Source organism: Cololabis saira, chromosome 8 (assembly GCF_033807715.1).
Source record: "Cololabis saira isolate AMF1-May2022 chromosome 8, fColSai1.1, whole genome shotgun sequence".
Classification (NCBI taxonomy): Eukaryota; Metazoa; Chordata; class Actinopteri; order Beloniformes; family Belonidae; genus Cololabis; species Cololabis saira.
Window position 1 is genome coordinate 32,080,958 of NC_084594.1, and position 15,172 is coordinate 32,096,129.

The window sequence follows — 15,172 nt, forward strand, 5'->3', positions numbered from 1 at the left end:
AAGTGTACTGAGCTGGACATAATTTATAATGAGTTGGAGGGACAGAGGAGAAGTTTGTCTGGTGCAATCCTAACCTCCCACAAAGAAATCTTACACATTGCATTCTACTCAAAGGCATCATTGGGTGATGCCTTAAACAAATAACCAATCACTCTGGGAACCATACCATATCTATTATTAATTATTCATTTCAATCAAGTAAAAACCCATATATTCCTGACTGAGCCCTAACTGTGTGTCACCAACACCTGTGAGACAAATCATTCATAAAGTTAGTCGTTTTTTCTATTAAAAAGGAGCAAACCTCTAACAATAATAAAATCTTGCAGCCCTATCGATCAGACCATCATCTACAAAGATGTAGGGTCTGAAATGTATTCATAAGGCCTCCCCATCCAATTCTATTAATACAGTTACAAACACTTTTAAACACAGTTTCATAAGCTACGCAGCTGCTTAGTGCTATAACCAATCAGAACAAAGAATAGTGTGACGTGTTCACAGCAACAAGTCAACGGGAGAGTGTTGTGTAGAAGAGTAAATTAAACATTTAACATAGCCTGACCAGCAAATACAGGAATGACGAGTGCTGTGCTGTTCTGTTTGAAAAAAATAAATAAATCTTTACCTGCCGATGCCAAAGCTGAATCAAACAGCTATCAATCCTCACCTGCAGCCATCTACACTGTTTACATCCAAATTTCAACGTTGCCACTCACCAGTGACTCGCTCTACAAGCATAGACTGATTTAATTGGCTCCATATTTAATGAGCCCCAACAGATGGTATCTACATGTACCTGAAAAACAAATTAAAATTTGCCAGCGACACATTTACATTTCTGGACTAAAAACCTTTGAGATGATAAACTGTATCAAATAAGTGCATTAAAACACACAGCATGCTACTATGAGTTAACGCTGACTTGTTTTTCATTATGAGGCTTCATCAGAGAGACAGTGCAAGAACAGAGGGAGGCCTGCACTGTGGCCATCCTCACTCTGGCCCGGTGCCAGTCGTGCTCCAGCAGAGGAGACGAGAGAAAGGGAGGCGGTTGAGAGCGTGTGTGGATGTGTGTATGAGGGGGCAAACATTCCCCTGGCAGGATCTCCGGGACCCATTGGAGGGCAGGGTTCAGCCGCTGAAGGAGAGGCTGCGTGCCCGGCAGTCAATTAGCGGCTTGCATTTACACAACAAATGGAGCTCCCACAGTTTCTCTAGCCCTCACACACACACGCACGCACGTGCACACACACACCACTTATGAGTGTATCCACTCAGCGCTGATCAGCACACGCCAACGCAAGGTCATAGAGAAGCAAAGAGAGGGAGAGCGGGAGGAAGAGTGAGAGGAAGAGGCCAGCTTTCTGTTGGAGTGGCACTCCACAACAACTAACTCATTGGCTGAATCTAAAACGTAGGCAGGGACAAGGAGAACACAAGTAATAAAATCTCCACATCAGAATACAGCAGCTGTTATACAGAGAAGCATATTTCTGAAGAGCAGGCTTCTTCAACTCTCTTTGACCGTTGTGAATTTAACAGAAAAGAGATCTAAATCACTATGCATTATTTGTCCAGTCGAGACAAAAGAACCAATATTTGAGATTATTAATCACTTGAAAGCTTGCTGGTTAGAGTTGGGAGTTTTCTGCTTCTGTGAACACTTTGGTTTTCAGTCATGTAACTTAATTTGTGTTGCCACAAAACTTGTGACTTTTGTAGCAACACATCTTAACATTTTTCTTTTTCCAACAACAAATGACAACGTAGGCACATTAATGCTAATGTGGGGCTCAAACAGCTTTTCACACAGATTAGTAAAGACATTTGAAAGGAGGAAAGAGGAAAAAAATTGAGATGGGCAGAATGAAAGACATCCTATTCAAACATTTAGTTTTATCCCACAACCTTGTGGAAAACTACCGTGTCAAGTTAACATGCCAACAGAGACTTATGCGAGTGCTACTGACTCAATGAGGCTGATCTGGCAATACCACTGTCAGGACTGAATCGAAGTCCCTTCAATCTTTGTTTCTAATGTGAGGACGGGAAAAAAGGAGCTCTGCTCAGGCGAGCAAACCGTTCCAGTAAACTAAGGCCCCGTTTACACGGAGCAAAAACGGTGGTGTTTTCATGCGTTTTGGCCGTTCGTTTACACGAAAACGAAGCTCAAAGCCCCCAAAAACGATAATTTCTGAAAACTCCGGCTAAAGTGGAGATTTTCAAAAACTCCGTTTTCACGTTTGCTTGTAAACGGAGGAAAACAGAGATTTAGGCTTCAGAACGTCACGTCACCAGCTTCATGAGTGCCACCTGTGTTTACAATTTGTTTGGCCACCGTCAATATTTTACCTGTTTTATATTCTAAAGTCACACTTATTAGTAACTCCACTTCTCTGTCACTCCAAACGAAAGACTCTCGTTCCATCTTGGAAGTAAAGCCTGATTTATGGTCCCGCGTTAAATGTACGGCGTAGGGTACGCGGTACGCGCGCCGTACGGTGTGCGTCGCCGCGTACCAAACGCCGTAGGCTCTGCGTTTACGTAACGCGGGACCATAAATCAGCCTTAACTGGAAGTTACACGTGTCATTTGTTCATTTGTCAGGATTCTGATTGGCTCATAGCACCTTAACAGCGTATTTATGCGGATTCGTGTAAATCAAGAGATTTTGAAAACGATCGTGTAAATGATGGAATTTTTCAAAACGTAGAGGGGGAAATATCTGTTTTTGTAAATACCCGGCTATGTGTAAACGTGGCCTTACTTCACCACAAATGAGGAAATCAAAAGGTTAACGGGACCTTAACAGCAATCAACCACCTATCAGAAACAATCATGAAAGATATTTTCTTATATTTCTAAGATTTACTTGCAACATCACAGCATGTTTTCATAGAGACCTAAACATGATTTAAAACAATAAAGTCAGCTGCCCTTACTGAGCAGTCATGAGTTGCTCCGCATGCGTCAATTATAACCCAAATATTTTACATATGAATACATTAAATCGAAAGCACCAATGTGCCAAGTCACACTATTAGAACTGAAAGTGCATCCCTCAAGAAAATTCTTTAACAGAATCATGACTGTTTTTTCTACAACTAGGAAAAGGTAGGCACAGGTGATTACATAAAAATCCTGACACATGACACAGACTCCTTTATATGCATTCTCTGCCACCAAGCAATTTCATTCATTTTCATTTATTTATCAGGTTCAATTTATTCATCATGGCCTCCTATAAATCCACCAATAATTAATCTGTCCAATATATAACATGCATCCCTAATCATAAGGTGTGAGAAAAAGAGAAGACAAAAAAGTTCTTAAATCCTACCATGAGTTCATACCCCATTGGATTTAACTTGTAAAGAAACACCTCTGTCCAATGTCCAGGAGCACTTTAATTTAAGATTTCTATTAACACACAAAGATGATCCTGACATTTTGAAAAAATGAATTTTATTATGAACACATAAAAAAATGTTTTCCATTTAAGTATGATAGAAATTTTTGTTTTCAGTAAAGCTTCTTAGAACAAAAGCAATATAATCAGCAAAACTGACATTTGCCAGAAATGTAGAAATATCAGAAATCAGCATAAAAATACTGCCATCTATCCTTGACTGCCTACTCTATCGACATGTCTCCCTGCCTTCACATCAACGTATCAGGGACAATTATGGTGGTGAAATGCGACCAGAGGTATGTGATGAGAGGTGACCTGTGCCATAAAGCAGTCAAACACCAACTCGTCTTTTCTCTTCATCACTGCCTTTCCCCTCTCCATCCAGCTGTGTTCTGAATAGGCCTTTAAATCACAAGGCCTGAGCCCTTTGATTGGTCGACCTCTCTGCATGATTAAACAGCCATTTTCATCACGTCCTACATAAGAGTGACGGGGGAAAAAGGGAGAAAGAGGAAGAGACAGCCATACAGATATGGGTAATAATCGAGCTCAAGCAAATGGAATGTCTCTGTGTTGAATCTGATGGACATTTGGATCAGAACAAAAAGAAGAGGCTGGAATTCCAAAGAGGGCGTGAACGGCACCTCCGAGTATAACAACTCCAGTGAACATAGCTGGCATACCTGAGCGCTGACAAGGCAAAGCTCCATATCTAAAGCAATGATAGGGGTTAGCAATGCGTAATAACAAACACTAAAACTTTGGTAACATGTTTGATGTCTTAGGTTTAGTGTGCGAGATTGTGATAATAAATACAAATATTAAACCAAGGAATACTATTCAGTATGAGAGTTTCCTCAAATTATTAGCCATATATGGTAAGCAACACAACTAAGCACTCATTTAAAAAAGGCACAGTTATGGATTTAAAAACCGGATTTAAAAACGTGGCCTCTCACCGTTTTTCCCTTGATTCAATCGATGAGTCAGTAACTTGCTCAACAGCACTTCAACAGATTTGAGTTTCTCTGAACAAAGAGTCTAGTATATTGAAAAACAGTGCAGTCAACAAGACACCAGTGTTACGATCTCCATTGCTGTGACCAGCAGATGTCAACACTGATTTGCTGAAATCGACAGTGTAAGAGTAGAGAGTTTAATTTCCTCCTCTTCCCTGAAACCAAACCTCTCGCCCGATAAAGTCACCACCCCCTCATAACATCTGTTTGGCTTCAAAGTAAAAAAAAAAAAGAAGAAGAAAAAAAATAAATAAATCTGTAAAGCTGGTATCGTGGTGCAAGCAACAGCAGCTGTTCAACGCTGCATTTAAACCTTAATTACATTTTGAGTCAGCTTCCATCCATTAGTCGTCCTTTTTTCATCGCACTTTCTGCTTTTATTCGCCCTGCCTAGCATACAAGAGCTTTTCTCTAAAACATTATCTATCATTCTTCGGTGTGAGTTGCCTTGTTGCTGTTCTGTTAGTTTGTGTTGCCAAGTTCCCTCCTTCACTCCTTGGCTGTTATAATGTTTTTCCCTCAGCCATTTCTGGCATCGTTTTGTTGAGATTCCTCCCTTCCCGCCCTTTCACAAATCTAAACACTCAAGGCTTTTATGTTGATGCAGGTACAAGCAGACAGGGAGATGGGCTACTTTTGAAGGTGTCTGTGCGCTGGCCAAGTTTGACTGCAGCAGTGATTGCTGAGGGCAGAATGAGGTGTGCATCTTTGAACAACCTAAAGACAGAAATGGGAATCACAATTTGCAATCAGCCCATGTGACAATAACACTGAAATATGGCTATCGAAGTATGGCTAATGGCATCTTCAATTGTAACAAGTAGCCGTTCCTGTCCCATTTTTCTCTTGTAAACATGATCTAGGTACAACATTATGTGTTGCTCTAAGTACCATGCATCAAGAGCATGTAAACCGAGTTTGCTGGTACATCAGAGGCTGTCAAGCAGATTTAGAGATCTAAATGAGGCTACTCTTTGTAACGAAGAGCTGAGCTGATCAACCAGAACAACCACATTCCTTACATGCAATCAATGGGAACCAAGAAATCATGGTTCTCGGTATTGCAGGGAGAGAGGATAGCCTCAGGAATAAAAAGAACTTGGAGAGAAAGAAAGCTCACACGCATCAGCAAACCAGTCACAAGTTACACACCCCATTTCATTTGGAACACTGCATGGTTTCGCTGACGCATTCCTTCGTATTTGCTGGCTGCTTCATCACATGCTCAGTCCCTTCATCTACCCCCAGAAAGACTTGCTTGGGCACTTCCAGACCCACCCTCACTTCACCTGGGAACTGGCATGTTGCTGACCTGACAGGGAGGGTGAGAAGAGCCCGAGGTCAGAGGTCACCAGGCACAACTGAAGTCATCATAGGACAGCAATGTGTAGCTCACACTCACACCCACCTAAATACCCCTCCCCCATGATGCAGTAGCAAAGGATTACCCCAAGCTGGGCAAAAAGCAACAAGAGAGCCGTGGCAATAAAACCTCCATGGCCCCATTACACCTTTAAAAAAGGATCAGTCTAACCTCTAACCTCTAACACACACACACACACACACACACAAAACTCCATTCCTCCTACCAGTTTGGGGGCCTTCACCACCCTCCTCCTGCTCTTCTTCAATTTCTGGTTACGACCCACACCCCACCCCCTCCCCAGCGATCCGCCATTGTCTGGCCTGAAGCACTTATTCCCAGAGTCCCTCTGCTCTGCGTGCCTTTTCTCTATAGGGGGTCGAGGAGGGAGAGACAACTTGAAAGAGCCCCCAGGATTTATTCTGTTGCTGCAAGGCGGTAACCCAGGTCTGCTAAAAGAATCAGCCTGAGCAGTTGCTAGTGTTCTGCACAACATGCCATCAAGTGGTTTTTTTCCCTTTAACAAGCTATGTAGAGGAGGAAACGGAGGGAAACAAGGTTTTATGGTCCACAAGCACATGCTTCCACCGAGGCAGTAGAAGAAAAACAAAATCTTTCAGGAGTGTCACAAAACATGCCTGAAGTTTTACGTTATAAAACTGCAAGAATGGTGCGAACAAAAAGTGATGCAATGATATATGAAACAATTCAATTGAATCCTATTTGTATTATGACAATTTGCATAGAGCACCCACTGAAAATATAGTGTTATGTCATATTTACATTGCTTTTCAGCAGTTCAGTGTAGTATTATTGGATAACTGTAATCCCTGTGAATAGAGAAAAGGTCCTCTGTACATATGTCTGTGGTCAACGTGCTCTGCAGTGGCATAGAGCCAACATACAGTGGAGGCCAGAGCCAGCAAGCCACTCATCACATTTCCCTCTCTAACCATTTGAGAAGAGCACAAAACAAAGATGACAGCAGCTCTGGAAAGAAAGGGCTAGAAGAAAGAGTAGGTGTAGGATATTCCATAGTAAATTTAAGTATTTTGAGCACAAATTAATTCCGCTTTTTATAAGCGGAGCAGAACTGACGCAAGAAATAAAAACAGCCTTCAATACCAACTCCCCATCCCACTGAAAACACAATCGCTATCTGACTGACTTACTTTATTATTATGTTCTAAATCTGACAGGTCCACATTGGCCCCAATACAGAAAATTGGCAGCTGTGAGGTAAGTATGGGGATGTGAGAAGCTGGGAATATTTCTAAAGTGATTCATAACAACAGCCACACAAAATCTACCCTTATTTCTGTAGCTGATGCAGGTTTGAAAGTCAATTCATGAAGCCTGACTGCCAATTTTGATATTATAATGAAAACTACATATACACACATATTATATATATATATATATATATATATATATATATATATATATATATATATATATATATATATATATATATATATGCAATTAAAGTCAAAGAAGTAGAAAATGCGAGCACAGATTTTCACATGCTTTTTCAATGCTCATCACTGCGTCAGAGGCCATAACACCATAACTTTACACTGTATTACACTTACAAAAAGGAGCGGCACAATTAATCAATATAGAAAAAGGAGACTTGCAGTATAGCAAAAAGTGCAATTTCTAAAAGAAAAAGGCAATCACAAACTGCCAAGAAGAAAAAACAATCAAAAGTGCAGTGAGAAAATCACCCTAAACAGAAAAGTACAAAGGAGGGTGGGGTTAGATTCTGTTAGTCCTATTCAGCAGTTAGACGACGAAGACAGAAAAGGCGCCTTTTCAATATCTTTTTGAAGATAAAGGAATGACCTTGCTCTGATAAAAACTGGCAGGTCATTGCACCAACGTGGAACCGTCTGCGAGAACTGTCTGGACTGAATATTGCCCTGTACATAGGGATGGCACTGCCAGACAGCATTCCTGTGAGAAGCGCAACCACCAAACCGCTGACCTTTCTGGAATGAGACACCCTCCTACTAACATGGAGTTTATTCCTTTATAGTCCACAACCAGACACAGCAAAGGCACCAGACAGGTAGCTACCTGATTTAAAGGCTATCCTGTCCCTGAGCAAGTGGCTCTCTTCAGAAAGCTGCCTCCTATTATTTACACAGCTGAAGTGTATGGACGATCTGAATTATTTAAGATCTCCCTTAATAAAACAAAAGGAACAACAAGTGTGAATATAAGAGTGGGTCAGGGATTTCCTAAATAAATAAATGTCATGATGTGATATTAACACTTAGAAGTAAACTTGTACCAGTTCTAGGGCTAGTACAGTTAACTTTTGAGATAAGTAGTGGTGCGATTGGTATCGATGTAAAGTAAATTCAACCAAGCCATCCACTTATGATGACTCAGCTGCCAGTGCCCGACAATTAAGTTTGACAAACTGGTTTGTTTACATTCTGTCCTGTTCAGTCATGGCCAGACTCTTAAGAGTGCAGGCTAACTTCACCAAACAGACGTCTCAAAGCACAATGTGAACATACTATGTTAAGTCAATGCTGATCTGAGGTCACTAGATTTAAACAAATTATGCCACAGTGTCTAGGTCTAAGGTTATTCAAATAAGTTAATTATATGAAGAGTATAGTTTTCTTCAGTTTTGCTCCTCACTACGTTTCTATCCTAATGTAAATTTCAATCTTGTTGACAAAAAGGAGGTGAGCAATTGGGGTCACTGCACTATTAACATTGAGCACAACAATGCACCACGGTGGAAAGTGTCACCACATGATGAGTCATTGCTGCACAGATGCACAAGGCTTTGTACATAGTATCCTGCATACAGTGTGCACATCAAGGATGGTTTACGGTTGGTGCACTGCCTATCTCAATGCAAATGCATGCACATCCTCAGCATGCTGCCTCATCTCTCACCGTGGTTCTCATTAACAAGCCAAACATGCCTGAAGATGCAGACAGACTCTAGTGAGCACAGTAAACAACCGGTAGGCTCCCTCATCTAAACTTAGACCATTTCAGCATCAGCAACACACAATTTCTGCCAATATTACTGACAGACTCATCCAGACACCATCCCCTTCTGAGATCTGATTTTCTTCCCAGTGCCAAATGAAAGGCAGATAGATAGTGAATGAGACAAAAAAGAAATTGAGGTTTTTCATTTGAGAATGTGTGCTACATGTGTGATTAAGGCAATAGGCCAACTATCTGTCTTGGCTCTTTACCAAATTAAAAAGAGTAAAAACAGAGCAGGTGGTTTTAGATTATTTTTCACCAGATTTTGTATTACTTATAGGTGAATAAGTACTATAAAATAAAAGATAAACTGCAGCTAGTAAAAAAAGCCATGTGCATGTAGCTTGAAGGTGAATGGACTATGAAAGCGATCTGCTCGTGCTTGCATGTGTTCGATTCTAACTAGTTGTAAATGAGGAATGGCAGGACCGACTGGAGATCCAAATGCACCACCAGAAAGTTAATTTTGGAAGCTTATGGAGACTTAAAAGACAAAAATAATTGAAAATAAGACATGAATAATGCTAATTAAAAAAACTAAAACCACTGAAGTGCAATCGATCCTATCAGATACACACCTTAACAATGAAATTAGAGACCAATACAAGTGACAAGTATAGGTGTTGTCTCAAGTTACAGGAAGGAACTGTGGCTTCCTGATCGATAGCAGAACCAAGCTCTTCTTCACAAAAGGAAAGGCAACAAGAGGGCATTTTTTATGTCTGCACAAATTGAAGACCCAGGCTGCCTGTCTAAGTGAGTTCAAAGTGAGATGGACAGAATGCTGACAAGAGCATTAGCATGCCATGGAGGAAACCACAGTTGCTGAGGATGTGCCCATAGGCTACAGCGGTGGTGGGATTTCTACAGAGAGCCAGCGGGTCAGAGGAGGAAGTTGTTCTTCCAACCAACCTTAAGGATGACTGTAACTTACTCCAAGCACTAACAGGCTAAGGATCAAATACAACAAAAACAATGTTCCCTTGCTTTCGATGAAAGACTATTCCACAGATTAAATTAGAAATTATCACTCAGAATTAACCAGGAACTTAATGTTAATATGTTGCTGTATTAACTAAAAAAAACTTGAAATGAAACTGCATGAACTCAAGTTAACATTGACGCCCTGGATTACATTTCAACCAAAGCGATCGACAACCCATTCAACAAAATAGGACCATGTAAATTGTGTTTCCCCAGCAGGCACAACAGACTACAGTAGAGCGTATTTTCAATTTGCAGCCAGATTTGCAGGCTTGTTTTTGATACTGTCAGAAAGGCAGAGATTCTCCTATTCCAAGTTGTCTTGCGTGAGTGGCCTTTTTAGTGCCTGCTTCAAAAAGCATCTCCCGTACCCAAGCAGCTGTCACTTTCAGCAGGCACCGAGGAGGACGGAAGCGGGGGAAGGGTCCTTTGAAGAAACTGTTAAAAGTGGGCGATAAAAATAAACTGGGAGAGAGGAGAAAATTAATTATACATAACAGACAGTTCACTTGGATGAGCACGACAGAGACAGCGAAACTAAGGCTGCTTCCCTCAAAGAAAGAAAAGAGCCATTTCCATGCTGCAGATTTTTCTGCTCTGCCGCAGCTCTGGTCAATTTAATTTGGCTACAAATAAAAAGAAGGATGCAACAACGGGTCTTTTTTTTTTTGTTTTTAAAGGAGGTCAAGTCACTAAACAATGCACACTGAGCTTTCATTTCGAATCCACCACACTAGCATACACAACATCCATGCTCTCGAATTCAGGCAATTTCCAACGACCAAAATAAAGCTGTCATCCCAAAGTGCAAAGTGCAGCCTGTTTTTTTTTTGTTTTTGTTTTTTTTAAACAAATGCAATGAAGCTTGCAAACAGTTCAGTTTACCATTAAATTTGCTTCTGACTGGCACCAATGAGGATTTAGGCTGCTGGCTTTTCTGCAAATTTTCCTCTTCATATGATTGGTAATGCACCTGCACTTTGGAGGTCAACAACACCCACAGACTCTCGATCCCAGCTTCTTTTTTGGGCCAAATGGAGGTCATTCCAATATGAGCAGTCAGTCATGTCAGGCCCAGCAGATATTGGCAAGCGAGTTCATTTTATATTAGAGCTTGTTGACTAGACAGGTATTATGGTTCCATAAGAGATGTGGAAGAAAATGAGTGTGGATGCATGAGTAGAACATGGTCTGCAGATGGACCCTGCTGCAAGTCTCTTTAGTGTTTTAACATTGCTGCTGCCATGCGGTTCCTTGCCTCGGGGCACACATAAACCCCAGGGAGACCAAGTCAAATACTCAGAGAGAAACAGGACGGGGCATGGCTCAGAAAGAGATGGAGAAGTGACGCTATGGAGAAGCAGGATATGGTGTGTCACAAACACGGCAGAGAGGACAGGTCAGAATAGAGGGAATGTACACAGAGATATTATAAAATGAGCAAAAACTAGGTGTAGGCAGAGCGAATGACACACACCTGAGGTAGAGCACAAGCAACATGCCACTCCAGCTAACCTCTTCAGGAAGACTGACACAAATGAAAACCTATGTAATAAAAACAAGTGATCTTCCCCGGCTATGATATGAAAACAGATATTGCATTACAGCACCGGGGAGCCAAGAAAGCTCTCACACATGGGGAAAACAGATAAGCCTGTGGAGTATCGACTGTCTGATACAACCACTGTTTTGGTTTGAGAGGCGATCCTCTTTCAGTGTGATAAATGCCTCTTCAATGAGTGCTAAGCCAAGAAGCAGAGGTGGGGGAGATGCTGGCAAACTACGAAGACTCATCATCCCAGCAGAAACATGCAGGAGAACTGGATACAAACTGAAAAGGGGGAATATGAAGGCAGCCAAGGAGACTGGAGCGAAAAAAAGAGGATGACAATGGAAGAGAGAGCTCAGTCTTACGTGTGTATGATTTTCATTCCCAGCGTGAGGAGGGAACCACTAAGCATCTAAACAGTGTAAGAAAAGATGGAAGATTAGGTGGATGGTGGAAAGAGGAAAGCGAGAGAATAAGTAAATTCAGAGAGAAGTGGACTTCTGACATTAAGCAAAAGAAGAGTAAGTAGAGGGCGAGGGAGGGAGGAAAACTAGGAAAAGAGCATGAGTGGCAGCAGGGCTCTAGAGGCAGGAAGAGCCGCCGAGGAGCGGTTGGAGAGAGGAAAGGCGAGAAGAGGAAATGCTGAAGGATGATGACTGTGTCACAATGATATCAAACAGTGAGAACACTAGAAAACGACTGTCTTACTGTTTAACGAGACAGTAAGACACTACAGCTGGTTAATGTTAACACTTTGCACATATGCAGCATATCCTGTAAACTAGTTATGCATTAAACAATTTACTTGACTCAATGAGGTAGGTTTTTTTCCTCGCTCCAGCAAATTCCATGTGAGCCAGGAATTTAATTTAAATCCCTCATCAATACATGCACTCAAACAAAACATTTATGACTAGTGTAACAGTGTGCCAAGTGCTATTCCAGCCATGCTTCAACACAATTCCTGTGCTTTGTCATCCAACTACAATGTAATCAGACCCTAAATGTGCTGATGACTGAAAGGTCCAGAGGAATGTGACGTGGGGAGACCCACACAAAGACAGGGCCAGAGTGCAAAGTGCACATGTCAGCTCAGATTCCAAAGTTTGGACATCACTGATTTACCCTTCACAGCGGCAGGCAGACCGGACTGAGCACTTTGAAAAATTCATGACACTGCTGGTACATTGTGGGGCAGATTTGTATCATAATTAGGGATGATTGAGGCAAATTGCTTGTAATTTTCTGGCTGGGTTGCAAGCTTTTATGTAAAATGCCTTACAAGGTGACATCTTTGCAAAACAAAATTATTTTTTCAAAAGCCGGTGCTTTATGGTGGGAACTTTACGAAACCATATGGGAGCAATCCTTCAGGGAGACCTTATCTCACAGACACATGCTCTGACTTATAAACTGCGCTAGATTAGGATGGAATAGTGAGGTTCTTTGGACATGCCTGAACATGTGCAGGTGTCATTAAGATCCCATTACCACCCGATAATTACTCAGAGAGGTTTTTTCATACACAAAACCTAAATCAAACATTTTATCTTTTCAAGAACTGTGCCAGCAAAATAGCAAAATGATTTACAACCATTTATTTACATGACTGCATCTCCTCCGTGCCAGTCTTTACACACACACACACACACACACACACACACACACACACACACACAGCACATAAAGGCTGTTTATTTTGGTGAAAGACATTTTCTTCCTTTCAGTTGTGTGGTTAGTGAACTGTCACTCTGCCTCCAATTGGGCACCACCTTAAACAAACACTTATGTCACGGTTCAAATTCCACATCATTTACATTTGAATAGTGGGGCATTTCATTTCACTGTCACCAAGAGGCTGGTATTTACCTAACCTGACGTCAAATTAGCTCTTGTCACCTATGATAAAGAATCAACAGTCAGTCGCATAACGCCCATGAACTGTTGCTGCGTTCAGGGAGGTCACAGTAAAGAAAAATAACCACAACTCGGTTTATATTCAGGCACACCACAAGAGTCGTACATCAAAATCCGAGGACAATCGCTGAGATTTTTGTCAACAGATTACACTACCCTCCAAAAAGGTTGAAATTACGTGAATGTGCTTTAAAAAAAAAAAAAAATCAGCCCTAAAATGAAATCAGGCCTTATGTATGTGCGAGGTCGGGGTGGTAGAATTATGTGGCTAACAGGGATTTAATGTAAAGGCTAAATAAATAAACGGTGTAACTGAGGAGAATCCGATAGAGCTATGAGAGCGTTTTCAATAGCCGGCAGCCGATGCGCACTCAACACACCCACAGACAGCCCTCACCACTCGATCCCCGCTCAAAAGGGGAATTTAATTGCTGTCGAATAACAAAGCTCAAAACGACCTCTCATTTGTTGGCAGATTAACCCTCTTTTCACATCACTCCAACGCTATTTCTAATTATTTCAAAGCCGATAGGGGGGGATCGATTTCCGAGCAAGCACCACGTCCCCCTTGGAGAATTCTTAACAAAACTCCTCCCTTAGGTCTTTTTTAAGAAACAGGGAGCAGGATACATCCAAATCTGCTAAAAAATGAATACATATTTTTAAATGGGGGGGATGGGAGGGGGCGCTTAACCTTAAGCCATCCACCCTCTTCTCTCGAGTCTCGCCGGTCTGTTTATCCAGGCGACAGCTGAGTGTCAGCTCCGTGAATACCTGTTAAATCGACGCAGGGCCTACGCCGTAGGGTACGGCGTATGGTACGCGGCGACGCGCAACTTACGCCGTAGGCTCTGCGTTTGTGTAACGCGGGACCGCAAATCAGCCTTAATTATGCGTGTTGGTGGCGGAATTCTTCCTGCAACGCGCTGCAAACAGCTTCACACAGCCACATATGGCTGTTTCGAGGTCCAAACGACAATCCTAGGGGTTTCTTTCACGTGAAGATATTAAAAAAAAGTCCCTTTTAATAGCAGCTAACGTTCAAAAAACTCACACTGCACCAAACCGGCGGCTGCGTAAAAGAAAGCCAGCGTGAGCGCTCCTGGCTCCCGGCACCAGGTGCGCTGCGCGAGTTAATTAAAACCAAAAAGTTCAAATTATTTATGTTACTTTACTTCAGCGTAGTTTCTGCGGGGTAAGAGTTAGTTTTTTGGGGGTTGGTGAGACTGGTGGGAACACCGGGCGAACATTCAACAGAAACACCAGCCTCCACTTCGTTAAGTAGACCTTAATAAACGCGTCCTGTTCGTTGTGCGTCAGTTTGGACTCGAACCCTCAGCAAAAGCAGCCGTCGAGAGCCGTGTGGTGGAGGGGAAAACACGACTAAACTCACCACGCGGAGGATTAGAGGGGAAGGGAGGAAAAAAAAAAGATAATAATAACCTCAATATTTCCACCTAAAACCTCTACCATCCACTGGAGAAGAGAGACCCGCGCCGGAGTTTTTCTCTGGGTACTTACGCATTTAAGTGATTCTCCGGCATGTTATCCCCGCCATGGTTTTAAATTCCAAAAACTTGGGCACATTTCCACGCTGGTCACGCAGCGGCGGTGCTCTCTCTCCGACGGCTTCCTGCGTGTGAATGGGGAGCAGAGAGGAGAGGAATGCGGCTCCGGCTCCGGGAGGGAGAGGAGGGAGGAGGCGCCCGCTGCAGTACCGCCACCCGCCCATAGGGGGCTTCACAGCACTACATGTAACCTCAACACCTCTTACGTTACACGACATTTTGAAGAAGCAAACTCTTCCACACTTAGGAAACCAAAGTTGTAACAATAGTCCATGGGCCAGGCCATATATCAGTACTACTCAAGGTGACAAAACTTGCTTATAATTTTTGAAAATA

The 15,172-nt window shown here is 42.2% G+C and overlaps 1 protein-coding gene across 6 annotated transcripts in view; it reads right to left on the reverse strand.

Annotated features, from left to right (window-relative positions):
• LOC133448855 (plexin-A1-like) overlaps positions 1 to 14,915 on the reverse strand; it is a 207,303-nt gene extending 192,388 nt beyond the window's left edge. For all 6 annotated transcript variants that reach the window (XM_061727782.1, XM_061727778.1, XM_061727781.1 and 3 more), the window contains exon 1: positions 14,790 to 14,915. The gene's annotated coding sequence lies outside the window, so the exon portion shown is untranslated. The remainder of the gene's footprint in view (positions 1 to 14,789) is intronic.
• Between the last annotated feature and the right edge of the window lie 257 nt (positions 14,916 to 15,172).